Source organism: Manis pentadactyla, chromosome 5 (assembly GCF_030020395.1).
Source record: "Manis pentadactyla isolate mManPen7 chromosome 5, mManPen7.hap1, whole genome shotgun sequence".
Lineage (NCBI taxonomy): Eukaryota > Metazoa > Chordata > Mammalia > Pholidota > Manidae > Manis > Manis pentadactyla.
Window position 1 is genome coordinate 40,983,580 of NC_080023.1, and position 18,682 is coordinate 41,002,261.

Sequence of the window (18,682 nt, forward strand, 5' to 3'; positions counted from 1 at the left end):
AGGGCCCTAGGTTATCCTGAGGGCCACCATGCCCACAGCAGCTCAGGAGATTATCACAGAGACTGCTCCCGGTGTGAGGGTAATCAGCACAGGCAGTGGAAGCCGGAGCAAGGTCCGGAAGGCACAAAGGGGTGCCGTTTTCACAGGAGAACATACCCGGCACGTCTGCCACCACCCACAATGTGCTAGGCTATCCCAAGGGCCACCCCACCAACAGCAGCTCAGGAGATTATCCCAGAAACTGCTCCCTGTGTGTGGGTAATCAACACAGGCAGTGGAAAAGGCAAGGCGACCAGCAAGCAGGAAGGGATTTTGTTCTCTCAGCTGACACATGCACAACCTGCCTGCGACCATTTCTATTGCCATGAAAAGGCAGAGGAATCTGGTCCAGTCAAAAATCACTCGGACATCCCCAGAGAGAGGGTCTGGTGAGACAGATATAATTAATCTTCCTGAAAAAGAATTCAAAATAAAAATCATAACCATGCTGATGGACCTGCAGAGAAATATGCAAGAGCTAAGGGATGAAGTCCAGAAGGAGATAACAGAAATGAACAATCAACAGAAGGTCTTAAGAGCAGACTGGAAGAGATGCAAGAGACCTTAATGGAATAGAAATCAGAGAACAGGAATACAGAGAAGCTGAGGCAGAGAGAGATAAAAGGATCTGTAGGAATGAAAGAATATTAAGAGAACTGTATGAACAGTCCAAATGGAACAATATTCGCATTATACATGTATGAGAAGAAGAAGAAGAGAGAAAAAGGGATAAAAGTGTCTTTGAAGAAATAATTGCTGAAAACTTCCACAAGCTGGGGAAGGAAAGAGTCTCTCGGACCATGGAAGCCCACAGATCTCCCAACACAAGGGACCCAAGGAGGACAACACTAAGACATATAATAATTAAAATGGCAAAGATTAAAGACCAGGACAGAGTATTAAGGGCAGCCAGAGAGAGAAAAAAGATCACCTACAAAGGAAAACCCATCAGGCTATCAACAGACTTCTCAACAGAAACCTTACAGGCCAGAAGAGAATGGCATGATATATTTAATGCAATGAAACAGAAGGTTCTTGAACCAAGAATACCGTATCTAGCATGATTATCGTTTAAATATGAAGGAGGGATTAAACAATTTCCAGACAAGCAAAAGTTGAGGGACTTTTCCTCCCACAAACCACCTCTACAGGATATTTTAAAGGGACTGCTCTAGATGGAAGCACTCCTAAGGCTAAACATGTCACCAGAGAAAATAAAATCAGAGCAAAGAAAGTAGACCAACCAAATACTAACTAAAGGCAAAAACTAAAATCAACTATCCACAAAAGCAGTCAAAGGAAACACAAAAGAGTACAGAATAAAACACCTAACATACAAAGAATGGAGAGAAATAAAGAATCATCAGACTGTGTTTATAATAGCTTAGTAAGAGATTTAAGTTAGATGGTTAGATAGTAAAGAAGCTACCCTTGAACCCTTGGTAACCACGAATCCAAAGCCTGCAATGGCAATAAGTATATATCTATTGATAATAACCCTAAATGTAATGGACTGAATGTACCAATCAAAAGACACAGAGTAACAGAATGGATAAAAAAGTAAGACCCATCTATATGCTGCTTATAAGAGACTCATCTCAAACCCACAGACTAAAAGTAAAGGGATGGAAAAAGATATTTCATGCAAACAATAGGGAGAAAAAAGCAGATGTTGCAGTACTAGTATCAGACAACAACAGAGTTTAAAACAAAGGAAGTAACAAGAAACAAAGAAGGACATTACATAATGATAAAGGGCTCAGTCCAACAAAAGGATATAACCATTATAAATATATATGCACCCAGCACAGTAGCACCAGCATATGTGAAACAAATACTAACAGAACTAAAGGAGGAAATAGAATGCAATGCATTCATTTTAGGAGACTTCAACACACCACTCACTCCAAATGACAGCTCAACCACAAAGAAAATAACTAAGGACACAGAGGCACTGAACAACACACTAGAACAGATGGACCTAACAGACATCTACAGAACTCTACACCCAAAAGCAGCAGGATACACCTTCTTCTCAAGTGCACATGGAACATTTTCCAGAATAGACCACATAGTAGGCCACAAAAAGAGCCTCAGTAAATTCCAAAAGATTGAAATTCTACCAACCAACCTCTCAGATCACAAAGGTATAAAACTAGAAATAAATTGGACAAAGAAAACAAAAGGCTCATAAAGACATGGATGCTTAACAACATCCTCCTAAATAATCAATGGATCAATGACCAGATTAAAATAGAGATCAAGCAATATATGGAGACAAATGACAACAACGACACAAAGCTCCAACTTCTGTGGGATGCAGTGAAGGCAGTTCTAAGAGGAAAGTGTATAGCAATCCAGGCCTATTTAGAGAAGGAAGAACAATCCCAAATGAATAGTCTATATTAACAATTATTGAAACTGGAAAAAGAAGAACAAATGAGGCCCAAAGTCAGCAGAAGGAGGTATATAATAAAGATCACAGAGGAAATAAATAAAATTGAAAAGAATAAAACAACAGAAAAAAAATCAATGAAACCAAGATCTGGTTCTTTGAGAAAATAAACAAAACAGATAAACCCCTAGACAGACTTAAGAGAAAAAGAGAAGCTATACACATTAACAGAATCAGAAATGAGAAAGGAAAAATCACAATGGACACCACAGAAATTCAAAAACTTATTAGAGAATACTATGAAAATCTATATGCTAACAAGCTGGAAAACCTAGAAGAAATGTACAACATCCCAGAAAAATACAACCTTATAAGACTGACCAAGGAAGAAACAGAAAATCTAAACAGACCAATTACCAGCAAAGAAATTGAATTGGTAATCAAAAAATTACCCAAGAACAAAACCCTCAGGCCAGATGGATTCACCACTGAATTTTATCTGACATATACAGAAGACATAATACCCATTCTCCTTAAAGTTTTCCAAAAAATAGAAGAGGCAGGAATACTTCCAAACTCATACTGTGAAGCCAACATCACTCTAATACCAAAATCAAACAAAGACTCCACAGAAAAAGAAAACTACAGACCAATATCCCTGATGAACATAGATGCAAAAATACTCAACAAAATATTAGCAAACCAAATTCAAAAATATATCAAGAGGATCATACACCAAGATCAAGTGGGATTCATCTCAGGGATGCAAGGATGGTACAACATTCAAAAATCCATCAACATCATCCACCACATCAACAAAAAGGACAAAAACCACATGATCATCTCCATAGATGCTGAAAAAGCATTCAACAAAATTCAACATCCATTCATGATAAAAACTCTCAACACAATGGGTATAGAGGGCAAGTACCTCAACATACTAAAGGCCATATATGATAAACCCACAGCCAACATCATACTGAACAACGAGAAGCTGAAAGCTTTTCCTCTGAGATTGGGAACAAGACAGGGATGCCCACTCTCCCCACTGTTATTCAACATAGTACTGGAGGTCCTAGCCACAGCAATCAGACAAAACAAATAAATACAAGGCATCCTGATTGGTAAAGAAGAAGTCAAACTGTCACTACTTGCAGATGACATGATATTGTACATAAAAAACCCTAAAGAATCCACCCCAAAACTTCTAGAATATCTGAATTCAGCAATGTTTCAGAATACAAAATTAATACACAGAAATCTGTTGCTTTCCTATACACTAACAAAGAACTAGCAGAAAGAGAAATCAGGAATACAATTCCATTCACAATTGTATCAAAAAAAATAAAATACTTAGGAATAAACCTAACCAAGGAAGTGAAAGACCTATACCCTGAAAACTATAAGACACTCTTAAGAGAAATTAAAGAGGACACTAGCAAATGGAAACTCATCCCATGCTCTTGGCTAGGAAGAATTAATATTGTCAAAATGGCCATCCTGCCTAAAGCAATCTACAGGTTCAATGTAATCCCTATCAAAATACCAACAACATTCTTCAACAAACTGGAACAAGTAGTTCTAAAATTCATATGTAACCACAAAAGACCCTGAATAGCCAAAGCAATCCTGAGAAGGAAGAATAAAGCAGGGGGGATCTCGATTCCCAACTTTAAGCTATACTACAAAGCCACAGTAATCAAGACAATTTACTACTGGCACAAGAACAGACCCATAGACCAGTGGAACAGAATAGAGAGTCCAGATATTAACCCAAGCATTTATGGTCAATTAATATATGATAAAGGATCCATGGATACCGAATGGGGAAATGACAGCCTCTTCAACAGCTGGTATTGGCAAAACTGGACAGCTGCATGTAAGAGAATTAAACTGGATCATTGTCTAAACCTGTATACAAAAGTAAATTTTAAATGGATCAAACACCTGAATGAAGTAATAAAACAATAAAAGTCTTACAAAAAAACATAGGCAAAAATCTCTTGGACATAAACATGAGCAACTTCCTCATGAACATATCTCCCAGGACAAGGGAAACAAAAGCAAAAATGAACAAGTGGGGCTATATCAAGCTGAAAGCCTCTGTAGAGCAAAGGACACCATCGACAGAACAAAAAGACATCCTACAGTATGGGAGAATATATTCATAAATGACAGATCCGATAAAGGGTTGACATCCAAAATATATAAAGAGCTCATGCACCTCGACAAACAAAAAGCAAATAATCCAATTAAAAAATGGGCACAGGATCTGAACAGATACTTCTCTAAAGAAGAAATTCACATGGCCAACAGGCACATGAAAAGATGCTCCACATCGCTAATCATCAGAGAAATGCAAATTAAAACCACAATGAGATATCACCTCACACCAGTAAGGATGGCCAACATCCAAAAGACAAACAACAACAAATGTTGACAAGGATGTGGAGAAAGGGGAACCCTCCTACACTGCTGGTGGGAATGTAAATTAGTTTAACCAATGTGGAAAGCAGTACGGAGGTACCACAAAAAACTCATAATAGAAGTATCATTTGACCCAGGAATTCCACTCCTAGGAATTTACCCTAAGAATGCAGCAACCCAGTTTGAAAAAGATATATGCATCCCTATGTTTATCACAGCACTATTTACAATAGCCAAGAAATGGAAGCAACCTAAGAGTCCATCAGTAGATGAATAGTAAAGGAGATGTAGTAAGTATACACAATGGAATATTGTTCAGCCATAAGAAGAAAACAAATCCTACCATTTGCAACAACATGGATGGAGCCAGAGGGTATTATACCCAGGGAAATAAGCCAGGTGGAGAAAGACAAGTATCAGATAATTTCACTCATCTGTGGAGTATAAGAACAAAGAAAAAACTGAAGGAACAAAAACAGCAGCAGACTCACAGAAGAATGGACTAGCATTTACCAAAGGGAATGGGACTTGGGAGGATGGGTGGGGAGGGAGGGATAAGGAGGAAAAAGGGGCATTACGATTAGCACACATAATGTAGGGGAGGGGCATGGGGAGGGCTGTACAACAGAGAGAAGACAGGTAGTGATTCTATAGCATCTTACTACGCTAATGAACAGTGACTGTAATGGAGTATGTGGTGGGTACTTGATGATGGGGGGAGTCTCATAACTATAATGTTGCTCATGTAATTGTAGATTAATGCTACCAAAATTTTTTTTAAAAAAGGACAAAGACATGATCAGAAGCCTTTACAGTTACACTCAATGGAGGTAATTACAGAAATTTCTCAAAAATAAAGTGCACCCTTTTACCTTAAAAGATAGTACAAAAAAAGTACTCATCACATTACTTAGTGAGTACTCAGTAATATTATTTCGCTACCATTGTTATTCAAGAGAGCTGAGGAAAATATCTATGATCGTAGTGATCAGGCAATCAATATGCACTTACTGTTCAGTGCCTACAAGGCCACCCGCACTGTGCAGGGCAAATACAAGTTCACCATGATCCACCTATGCAGTACTGTTTGGTCAAATAAATGGCAAGTTGCACAATACAAGTACATTTTGAACCAATAAAGTAAACATCACATTATATTCAGCAGTGATCAGAACTTACTAAGTACTTCTAATTTCTTTTAGAGTACTGTCCTTTATATAAGTCTTGTATATAGAATTTGAGACATAAATTGCTTGCTTGTAGAGAGTCACCAAATAATTAAATGAATCTAAAAATGTGTCACTAAAGTGAGCCTTAAGATTCTTAGAGGGGAAAATAAACCTCTTTTGCCATTGCTCTCCTGGCTTAGGTAGAATAAGGATTTAGATAATTCCTTCTTAAAAATTTGTTTCAACACTCAGAACTACACATATTATAAAAGGACTCTCTCTACTCCTAGGATTTATACATACTAAGAGAAAATAATTTAACATTTATTAAAATGTTATTTTTTATTTATATGAAATATCCATAATGGGCAAATGTATAGAGACGGAATGTAGACGGTGGTTGCGCAGGGCTGGGAAGGGAGGTTAAGAGAGGTGACAGAGTGAGGGGAGTAAGTTCTAACTGACTGTGGTGGTAGTGCACAACTCTGAAATATACTAAAAACCACTGAACTGTACACTGTAAATAGGTGAATTGTATGTAAATTATTTCTCAGTAACGCTGTTATTTAAATTTTAACTCTTCACAAAACTGCTTCATTATGGTCAGACTCCAGAGAGTACCCCTCTGTCAGATACTCCTCCTGGCTTGGTTGATTCTATCACTGGCAGTCCTACAAGGCCCTTTTCCTAACCATCCAATTCGTTCTGGTAAATAAAAAGGAGGGGGCGGGTGAAGGGGCAGTCCATTTTGTAAAAGTCAGATATACTTTACATTATATCTGTATTTGTATACTATACAAATATGTATACAGATATATAATACATATTTTGAAAATGTATTATTTCAAAATAATTATTTTTGTAACATAAAAACAAAATCCTGATAAAGGCATCTGCTTATTATAACGTTTTGAGTTTAAAAGAATGTGTTACTACTCTTATCAGCAAACTACGAACTATAGGCTAGGCTACAGATATAGTCACATAATGGCAGTCTTTGAAATGGACGATCCCTGTAGGGTTGAAGGAAAGACACATCAATCTCTGCATAATTTCAAAAATATTCTGTCCCATAGAAAGGGCAGTGTTCAAGATATAAACAAGAAAAATTCTAGAGCTTACAGATGTAATTTAACAGGTTCCATGGACCCCAATCCACCTCCTACGTTAGTCCAGGTTTGTTTGTTAGGTTACTTTGGAAGAAGCTATGCAAAACAATACACAGGAGTGAATAATAAATTCACCTAGGTAGGCATGCACTTTGTTCACACTACCTTTAATCCATAGGTACCACTCTATTTAAGGACCCTACTCAGAGGATCCTACTCAGAATAGCTCATAACTTGTGGTAGAGATGTTATCTTCAATGCCTATCCTGGTGCACAAAGTAGGTGCAGTTCTTAGTTAAAATCTGCTGAATGAATGGAGATTTCTCAGCTGATTAGGCCAGTTGGCAGCTTGCAGCTGGGTTTCTATTTAGGACCTTTGGAAAACCTTTTTCCCCTCTGGGCTAGCTTACAGAAGCACACAGAACAACAGAATTGCATCACCTATTTATCAGCCTGGAGTGTAGCTCCTTTTTTGTCATGAGCAACATAGCAAACTTCTGCATGTGATCTGATCATGAACAAATGGCTTCCTACTATCCTCCTTGGGCTACTATAAGGAGTGTCTGTTGACAGTTTCAAAGCAATTTTTAATGCTCTCTAGAGATTAGAAGAATCAAAACATGAGATTATACTAAGAATATGCACTCCAAATTATAAGGGACACAGGTTTTGATCAATTTTAGAAATGATTATGAAGGCTCTGTTTTGAATACAAACACCCTAGTGGCAGCCTTATATTTCAAGAAAAGGTAAAAGAACTAGAATTCCTGAGCCTGGAGAAATTAATAATAAATGAGTATATAAAGTTGATGATCTTTCTCCATTCCCAGTATACCTAACTTACTAATTAAAATTTTCAAGTGCAATAATTTAAGGCAGTCTTATTTGAAGGTAATAAAAGGTGAAAAAAAAACATCAAACCATTATCAATGGTTATAATGTGATAAAGGGCAGAGTTATGGAGGCACTTCTAATTTCTAAATTATACATTTCTTTTATATCAACATTTCACAATGAGCAAGTGAAATTTTGATTTAAAAATGGTTTTATATTTAAACACACATATACACACTTTCCCCAAATAAAAAACAATTTGGACTTCTTCATAGCTTACAGTTTTACAGAATAATGGTGGGCTAATAAAACTGCTCAAATATTTCAGTAACAGTGAAAAAAAAGGGGGGGACACTCAAGTTTTATTAATGGTTTTTACTAAAGTCTACAAACCAATGAAGAAATATACACATTACCATACTACAAGTCAACGTGGCTTGTGCTATAAAACGGTTTTACAGGAGTAAGAAGACCAATCACTTATGATTAAGAGAACATAGGAAAACCTTGCAGACAAAGTGACACCTGAGCAGGGTTAGATGGTTGACTCCTCTAGTGACGTAATAGTTGAAATTCAGAGCACATGCTCTGTCCCAAAAAAATATTTTATAGATAAAAGTAGTTCAAGCAGAGAAATACACACAGCCAACCGCCAAACAGACTTTCTAAAAAATTTATTTCAAACTATACCATAAAATCTGTTATATAAATCAATGAAAACTTTCCCAGGTCCCCTAGGTTTTTTCTCTCCTTCCACTATTCCTTTACCATTTTGGCACAAATCCTGTGTCACTGTTGTTTTGCACATGTTACTGGGCTGAGATACACACTTCTTCCTATGATGATAATCTTACAACTTCCCATTAAACTGTATACCTTTGAGGGCAATGATTGTCATCCATTTCTACTTATCTGCCCATAACAGTTCTTAAATAAAGAGATACTAAACAGATGTGGACAGATTAAACCTAATTGTGACAATAAGTTATCACTACTACAAAAGATGTCTGTGGAACAGATACTACAAACAAATTACAAACAAAAATCATCTATATTAACAAATCTTCCCCCAGACACTGCACTAACTGCTGTTCTTCAGGTACAACTTGTTCAGAAATGTGTTTATTTAAAAAAATTGAATAAATCTCTCGAGCAGCCTTATGGAACATTACCTCTTTCTGTCACAAAGATCTAAGATAACACATTTATTGTGATAGAGTGAATTTGCACAGAAATGGAGGACAGAGCTAGTTCCCAAGGACCTCAAGGGACAGTTCACAACTCAAGAAATGTCTCAGCAATGTGTATATATAAGACAATGTGTTTAAAACAATGTGAAACACACACCAGAAAAAAATGTTTCCCAGGAAACATAGCCTCAATATTTCAAAGATTCTTTCTGAATGCTGTCTTTATACATGATCTTTTAAAAGTTCAGAAATTCTTTCCTCTATTGTTCAAATAAGCTGGTAAGTAAACAAAGGCAGACACTTGGAAACTTGCTTTAGGCTTCTACTTTCTATTATGAGACCCAAAGGAAGATTATGCCAGCAAGCTTGCCTGACATCCTTATCACAGAAGAGGACTTGGTGAGTGTGGGGCGCGGTGGTGGTGGTGGTAATTAGGTGTAACAATGCCAGATACCATCCAAGTTAGTACAAAAGTTCAAGTTTTTGTGTGTCTACAATTACTAAATTCTGTGGGAAGAGTATCTCTCAAACATTATCGTCTGAAATTGGCTTTCTGTTTCCCAAACAGTTTCTCCTTTGGTGTTATTGATGAGCCTGGTGAACTTCTGTTCCACACCACACTGAAAGTTACTAGACAGTGAGTTAGTCAATGAACACTTTGGGAAGTTGTTAGTATTGTTTTAAAAAATAAAAAAACAAAACACAGGGCCAGGTATTCCAACAAAGTTCACTCTTCTAGAGAAGTATTCTTACAAAAAACTCAGAAGGGAAGAGACAGGATAGAATGCTATTTTTGATAACAAAAAAAAAAAAAGACTACAGAATAAAACACACCCTGCTACTTTGTTTACAGGGTTGTAACTTGCACATGCCAGTACAAAGTATTGCATAAGAAGAAACTGTCAAAAATGAATGCTTATGAAAACATTCCTTTTCTAAATAAGGTTTCTAACAAGGAATGTGCTCTTCCTAAATAGGTTTCTTTAGCAAGTATTGACAGGTTGAATATAGCAATAATGCTGATGAAAGAAATCTCTTACACTTGTTTTATCAACAGCAAAAGCTGCTGTTACTAATTATAATGCCTATGAGTTTGGTAGTAGAAATTAACTTTAAGGAAGAAATCTGCTAGATCTAAGAGTATTTTACAAAACTAAGTTTATTTATATCAAAAGTCTTTTTTCCTAGTCCTATAGACCTTAGCAACTCTTTTTTTTTCCCTCCTTCCTTCCAAAAGAACCTCCGCCAATACGTGGAGGTAATACTTTTCACGGTTTCAAAGGTTAAGGTAAATTCAGCTCTATGTAGAGTCCTTGTCCCTCACCAGCACCACCATCCTCTTTCCTTTTCTTTTCAAATTATCTTGTCCTGAGAGATTAATGTCTCCATATAATTGCAAATCCAGGAGAGAAGCGATTTCAGGTGTCCAGAGACGAAACTGGGATGGGAGGCAAGACCGACAGCAATCAAAAAACCATTCCACCTAGAAACCAGCCTCTCCAGAACGCAGGAAACGAGGCTAAGCTCAAAGAACCTGCCGCCCGGAAGTCACAACTTCCATCAATCGGCAGAGAAAAGTTGCGAGGAACAGCTTAGCGCCTAGACAGCCTGCGCCTGTGCGGACACTGCGAGCAGCACAGACCCTCCGCAGGCCCGGACGACCGGCGAGCGGCGGCGGCGGCGTCCGCGGAGCCCACTCCGGCTCCGGAAGGCTCCGGGTCTGGGGGTGCGAGGCCGGCCCCGAGCGGCGCAGGCACCGCGGCCGCGGCCGCGCCCCTCCCCACGACCGCGAACAGTGGGCGGAGAGACGCGAGCAAAGGAAAAGAGGGACAATGCCGGGTGGCCTGGCGACTCCGCGCGCTCCACGGGTCCCCAGCGCCCCTTCCCACCCGGGGCCCCTGCTGCTGCGCCAAGTTTGCTCCCGAGCCCTCCCCTGGCAGCCGGGCCCGCGAAGCCGCGGCCTCCGACCTTCCTCCGCCTCGCCGCCGCCTTCCTCCCCGCCGGGCGGCTCCCGCGAGGGCGCGAGAAGGCGGCGCGCACGAGCAGAACGGGGGAGCGGAGGAGCCGGGCGCGCGGCGCTCCCGCAGGACCCGCTGCCACTCCGCCGGGTTTTCGGTTGAGGCGGGGGCTGTGCCGAGGTTTAGTGTCCGTTAGGAACCTTCGCCCGGGCGGCGCAGCTCGCCGGCCATCCGGGCCCGCCTCTCTCCGCTCCCACCGGGAAGCGCAGCGGGCGAGGGCCGGCGACCTCGTTCCCCGCCAGGGCTGTGGCTGCGGCCGCCGGGCATCCCGGCGCCTGCCCCTGGGGCTGGAAGAGAAAGTGAAATGAAGCGCCTTTCCCCAGGAAGCACCTACCCGGTCCCCAGTCCAAATGCAGCTGCCTCGTTCCTCGGGCTCCGCCGGTCCCCGCCCTCCGGCGCCCAGACTCGGTTCTCTTGACAATGGCGCGTCCCCTTTAAGGAATAATCCGATCGGAACAGATCTTTGGTTAAACCTCCCTCCGACTCGGATCGTAACCGGATTGCTCTCTCTCCCCCAGAGCCCGACGGACGCCCGGCGGTGCTGCGAGCTCTTCCCAGCCCTTCCCCGCCCCGCCCACTCCTTTGCCTTCCTGATTGGCGGGAAGCCCTACAACAGGAACAGCAGTTCTCGCACCCCACTGGCCAGTCCAGACGCCGCTCAAGATTTTCCCCACCCACACACACCCCGACCGCGCCCCTTCCCCGGGTTGGTTCTCTCTACAATCACTCTCTGTCCTTGACTTTATCGTTGCTTTGGAGAACTGGCAGTCAAGGCTCGCCTCCCGCCTCCGGAAAGCGATCTTTATTTTTATTGGTAAAAGGACATCTTCCTGTGCATCTGATTGGACAAAGAAGAACTTGGCCTGCACGCCCCTTACCCTTTATCGCTCTCCCTGTGGGGGTTTGAGAAATACAGCCGCAAAATCTTCCCTACTTTGCCTACTCCTAGGTGCTTTTTGCTTTAAATGTTGGTAGTACTCGTGAACAAAATCACAGCCTGTATGGGGAAAGTCGGAAAGGGAGAAGAGGAAATTTCAAAATTTTCTCCAGAGAACTGGAGCTGGGATCCTGTGAAACCTCCTTGCGTGGTCTAGGAGTGGGCACAATTAGCAGAATACCTGAAATTCGAGTGCCATATACACTCGACAAGTTTTCACTCACTGTGCGCTTCTCTGTCGATTCCACTGGCATTTCCCTACCCCGAAGAACTTTAATAAAGGTATCTGCAAACCTTGAGATGTCCTTGTCTCGCAATCCGTTTTAAAAATCATTTAACTCATTTCCATTAAAAGTTCCCTTTAATTCATGTCGTGTGTGTTGTCTTGGCATTTGTCGCAAGAGCTATATTACTTTTCTGAGTAGATTGAAGAGATGATCCCCCTCATGACAACCTCAAAAGTTGAAGACGTCCGTCTTCCTTGCTAGAAATGTAGCAGGGGGAGCCCAGGTTGAGCCCAAGCGGGCACCGGAAGGCTATTCCTTCAGGGAAAGGGAGTATGGCACCGGAAGCTTGACCCTACAGCAAAATCTCACGCGTGAAAAGAGGAGAAATTCTGCGGCTGCCTGTTGAAGTCTGCAGTAGGATTTCCCCAGTTTCCCGCTGAAGCCATAAGAACTGAAAGGACTGTGACGACTAAAACTGGGTACAATTAGTGCTTTGGTACCCATCTACGGATGTTAGAGGAAAATGGTTAAGCGTTCTGCCCCTTTTTGCCAGTACAATGAACTTTAAGAGACTTTGGACCTTACGATATTTAGTGCATTTACAGTGATCGCCCAGTGGAACCCAGTGGTGCCAAGAGAGTGGCAGCGCTCAGCAAGCAGTATCTTGAAGTGGATTGAGTGCTAGAAAGGGCGAAATAAACTTGTTTTATTTATACATTTTTTAAGTAAATAAAACTACTTTCTGTGAGCCCAGGTGAAAAATCTCTTGGGGATTCCCATTAATATCTAAGTGTGAGAAAAGGGGAAAACGTGTAGGTGGTGTAGGTGTTTGTGGGGACAAGAGACAAGGAAATATCTGGGTTATACTTATATGGCCTTCACAAATATTTATAATAAATTACTTGTTAAGTGGCCATACCTAAACCCCTATGTTCAGGCTATTCTGCTTGGGTTCTGTTTGTTACTTTTTTTTTTTCTTTTTTACTACAGCCAAATACTGCTGGTTTTCTCCTGATTTACTGTTCTCAAGCTTTGAGGCTGCTGCTGTGTTCTGATATTCTATATTAGAATATAGTCAGAATAAGAATATTCTATATTCTAATATCCTGTATGATCTTCTGGGTATACAAACATCTAGTATTTCAGATGTGTACGCAACTGCAGGTTTCATTCGCCGTCTGTCTATATGATGTTTTCAAGTTATTTGTAAAACACCTGCTTTATGATGTCCAGATTGTTTTGTTAACACTAGTATATTGGACTCACAACTCCAGAAACTAGTCTACAATAACCTCTAGATTCTCTTCCCTTCATTAACCAACCATGCTGAGACCATCACCTTATAAGAATAGTTTACGTTATTTTTCTCTATTTTACACTTGCACACAATAGGATTATTTATCATTTTTTAGCCTATACACCTAACCTATTGGTATTTCATAGTGAGGAATAAGTTAGAATATCTGCAAATCAGGAGCTTCCAGTACACAGGTCATTCTTAAGAATGTTTACTGTTACTGAAGACAGCCCCAACTCAAACACTGGAGAAATGTACAACTTGAACTTTTCCCTCTAGAGGGACTTTATTTCCTACCTTTGTTTCCCATCTCTAAGTCAGATCCAGATTCTTTAAAAAGAAATATCCCTGGGGTATGCGGTGGGGACTTGATAATGAGGGGAATCTAGTAATCACAATGCTGCTCATGTAATTGTATATTAGTGATACCAAAATAAAAAATAGTAAAAAAAAAGAAATATCCCTGCAGTGTACCAATATAATCAAAGATTTCAACATCCTTGTATATAGATATTTGTTAAACTCTTTCAAAGCGTGAAATACAGTATGATCACTTATTCTTCCTGTTTCTTTATAAGGAAGAATATATATCAAAGAACCACCTGTTAAGCCAGTAATTAATTCTTCTCAGAAAAATTATGTTGCCATTTATTCTGCAAATTATTTTCAGTTCACCATGCATTTTTATAGTAACTATTACGTGTTGAGTAAAGAATGTTGGGGGGGGCAGTGAAGAATAGATTTCCATTCTCCAAAGAGTATAATGAATCACCTTATAAGTATACAAACTGAATATAGTCTAATCATCTCAGCCAAACATATAAATCCTTCTATAATGTGACTCCAGGCTACCTCTCAGATTTCTTCCCCGGACACCTATTTGACTCTTGAAATGGCTGCTCTTTCAATATCAATGATTCTGCTCTTTCAAGCCTCCATTGCCTTTGGGCATGTGGTTGCCTTTGTGTAGAATAGCCATCCTCTCATGCTCACTTGGAGGACTCTCCTACCTGTCCATCAAAACCCAGTGAAAGTGTTACCTTCTTTGTGAAGTCTTCTCTGCTTGCACCCTCTTCCCCGACTTAATCATTTCTCTACCACATATATACATCTATTATTCTGATAGCAGGTATATGAATTTAGCATTTCCTTTTGTCTTTTGCACTTACCTGGTTTGTTCTCCAAGGGAAAAATCTGTTTATTCATCTTTGCATCCATGTTTATGCACTTGGGATGATGCTGGCATAACTGAAGTCTTTCAATAAATGCATGTCAAAATGGGTTCAATGAAACAGAAAGGTTAACCTACAAAGTGAAAATATAGTAAGGAGAATACTATCCTGAGAGTATTTTAATTAATTGATATTTTATTGTAAATCTACCTTATCAATTAGTCTAGATAACTGGTTCCCAGACTTCTTAATTTCATGCAATGGTAAAATTTGCAAGGAATTTCTGAGAACTTATATAGGCTAAACAACATTTTATTTTGAGGTATAAAAATAAATATAAATAGGGGTGGAGCCAAGATGGTGGCGTGAGTAGAGCAGGGGAAATCTCCTCCCAAAACCATATATATTTTTGAAAATACAACAAATACAACTATCCCTAAAAGAGAGACCAGAAGATACAGGACAACAGCCAGGCTACATCTATACCTGCGAGAACCCAGCACCTCGCAAAGGGGGTAAGATACAAGCCGCGGCCCAGAGGGACCCGAGCACCCCTCACCCTAGCTCCCGGTGGGAGGAGAGGAGTCAGAGCGGGGAGGGAGAGGGAGCCCAGGACTGCTAAATAGCCAGCCCTAGCCATCTGCACTGGAGCGCAGACACACAGTGAGTGGTGTACTGGATGCGAGGGAAACAGCACAGTAAAACCTGTGAGTGGGTCCCCACAGCCAGTGCCCTGGGACAAAGAAAAGTGAGTGCTTTTGAAAGACTTAAAGGGACAGGGACACCACAGCTGGACAGAAATGTCCTGGGACACTTAGCCCAGCAGCTGGGAATCGGGGAACTCTGATCGCCCTAACACCCTGGGCGGCCGTGCAGCTTGGAGGCCCCTCACAGAAATAAACAGCCTCCTGCCCACTTCTCCTCCTCCGCCACTCTGCCATAGTGGAGCAGCAGCCTGATGCCAGCCACGCCCACAGCAACGTGGAGCTTAACTCCACAGTGGCCGGGCAAGATTCAGAGACCCCCATCTGAACACAGCTGCCCAGCATAAGCTGCTAGGGGTTGCCGTTCTCCCAGGAGAGGAAGGCCACAAACCAATAAGAAGGGATGTTCTCCCAGCCAACACAGGCGCCAACTCCCCACAACTACCTCCATTGCCATGAAAAGGCAGAAAAATTTGCTACAGAACAGACTAACACAGGCATGCTCCCCTGACAAGGAATCTGGAGAGATAGACATAACAAATCTTCCTGAAAAAGAATTCAAAATAAAGCTCATAACCATGTTGATGGAGCTGCAGAGAAATATGCAAGAGCTAAGGGATGAAGTCCAGAAGGAGATTACAGAAATGAAACAATCTCTGGAAGTATTTATAAGCAGAATGGATAAGACGAAAGAGGCCATTGATGGAATAGAAACCAGAGAACAAGAATGCATAGAAGCTAAAGCAAAGAGAGATAAAACGAATTCCAGGAATGAAACAATATTAAGAGAACTGTGTGACTAATCCAAAAGGAACAATATCTGCATTATAGGGGTACCAGAAGTAGAAGAGAGAGAAAAAGGATAGAAAGTGTATTTGAAGAAATAATTGCTGAAAACTTCCCCAAACTGGGGGAGGAAATAATCGATCAGACCACAGAAGTACACAGAACTCCCAAAAGAAGGGACCCAAGGAGGACAACACCAAGACACATAATAATTAAAATGGCAAAAATCAAGGACAAGGACAGAGTTTTAAAGGCAGCTAGAGAGAGGAAAAGATCACCAACAAAGGAAAACCCATCAGGCTATCATCACACTTCCCAACAGAAACCTTATAGGCCAGAAGAAAATGGCATGATATATTTGATGCAATGAAACAGAAGGGCCTTGAACCAAGAATGCTGTATCCAGCACGATTATCATTTAAATATGAAGGAGGAATTAAACAATTACAAGAAAAGCAAAAGTTGAGGGACCTTGAACCTTTGGTAATCACGAATCTAAAGCCTGCAATGGCAATAAGTACATATCTTTGAATAATCATCCTAAATGTAAATGAACTGAATGCACCAATCAAAAGACATAGAGTAATGGAATGGATTAAAAAACAAGACCCATCTATATGCTGCCTACAAGAGACTCACCTCAAGCCCAAAGACATGCACAGACTAAAAGTCAAGGGAAGGAAAAAGATATTCCATGCAAACAACAGGGAGAAAAAAGCAGGTGTTGCAGTACTACTATGAGACAAAATAGACTTCAAAACAAAGAAAGTAACAAGAGATAAAGAAGGACATCATATAATGATAAAGAACTCAGTCCAACAAGAGGATATAACCATTATAAATATATATGCACCCAACACAGGAGCACCAGCATATGTGAAACAAATACTAAAAGAACTAAAGGAGGAAATAGAATGCAATGCATTCATTTCAGGAAAATTCAACACACCACTCACTCCAAAGGATAGATCCATCAGACAGAAAATAAGTAAGGCCACAGAGGCACTGAACAACACACTAGAACAGATGGACTTAATAAACATCTATAGAGCTCTACATCCAAAAGCAACAGGATACACATTCTTCTCAAGTGCACATGGAACATTCTCCAGAATAGACCACATACTAGGCCACAAAAAGACCCTCAGTAAATTGAAAAAGACTGAAATTCAACCAACCAACTTTTCAGACCACAAAGGTATAAAACTAGAACTAAATTGTACAAAGAAAGCAAAAAGGCCCACAAACACATGGAGGCTTAACAACATGCTCCTAAATAATCAATGGTTCAATGACCAAATTAAAATAGTGATCAAGCAATATATAGAAACAAATGACAAGAACAACACAAAGACCCAACTTCTGTGGGACAAAGCAAAAGCAGTCCTAAGAGGAAAGTATATAGCAATCCAGGCATATTTAAAGAAGGAAGAACAATCCCAAATGAATAATCTAATGTTACAATTATCGAAATTGGAAAAAGAAGAACAAATGAGGCCTAAAGACAGCAGAAGTAGGGACATAATAAAGACCAGAGAAGAAATAAACAAAATTGAGAAGAATAAAACAATAGATAAAATCAATGAAACCAAGAGCTGGTTCTTTGAGAAAATAAACAAAATAGATAAGCCTCTAGCCAGACTTATTAAGACAAAAAGAGAATCAACACATATCAACAGAATCAGAAACGAGAAAGGAAAAATCACAACAGACCCCATAGAAATACAAAGAATTATTAGAGAATACTATGAAAGCCTATATGCTGAGAAGCTGGAAAACCTAGAAGAAATGGACAACTTCCTAGAAAAATACAACCTTTCAAGACTGACCAAGGAAGAAACACAAAATCTAAACAAACCAATTACCAGCAAAGAAATTGAAGTGGTACTCAAAAAACCCAGGAACAAAACCCCCAGGCCAGATGGATTTACCTCAGAATTTTATCAGACATACAGAGAAGATATAATACCCATTCTCCTTAAAGTTTTCCAAAAAATAGGAGGGAATACTCCTAAACTCATTCTATGAAGCCAACATTTCCCTAATACCAAAACCAGGCAAAGACCCCACCAAAAAAGAAAATTACAGACCAATATCCCTGATGAACGTAGATGCAAAAATACTCAACAAAATATTAGAAAACCGAATTCAAAAATACATCAAAAGAATCATACACCATGAACAAGTGGGATTCATCCCAGGGATGCAAGGATGGAGCAACATTCGAAAATCCATCAACATCATCCACCACATCAGCAAAAAGAAAGACAAAAACCACATGATCATCTCCAAAGACACTGATAAAGCATTCGACAAAATTCAACATCCATTCATGATAAAAACTCTCAACACAATGGGTATAGAGGGCAAGTACCTCA

The 18,682-nt window shown here is 40.2% G+C and overlaps 1 protein-coding gene across 8 annotated transcripts in view; it reads right to left on the reverse strand.

Moving 5' to 3' along the window:
• The window catches only part of FRYL (FRY like transcription coactivator), a 295,403-nt gene extending 283,665 nt beyond the window's left edge, over nucleotides 1–11,738 (reverse strand). For all 8 annotated transcript variants that reach the window (XM_057502200.1, XM_057502204.1, XM_036892566.2 and 5 more), the window contains exon 1: nucleotides 11,516–11,738. The gene's annotated coding sequence lies outside the window, so the exon portion shown is untranslated. The remainder of the gene's footprint in view (nucleotides 1–11,515) is intronic.
• Between the last annotated feature and the right edge of the window lie 6,944 nt (nucleotides 11,739–18,682).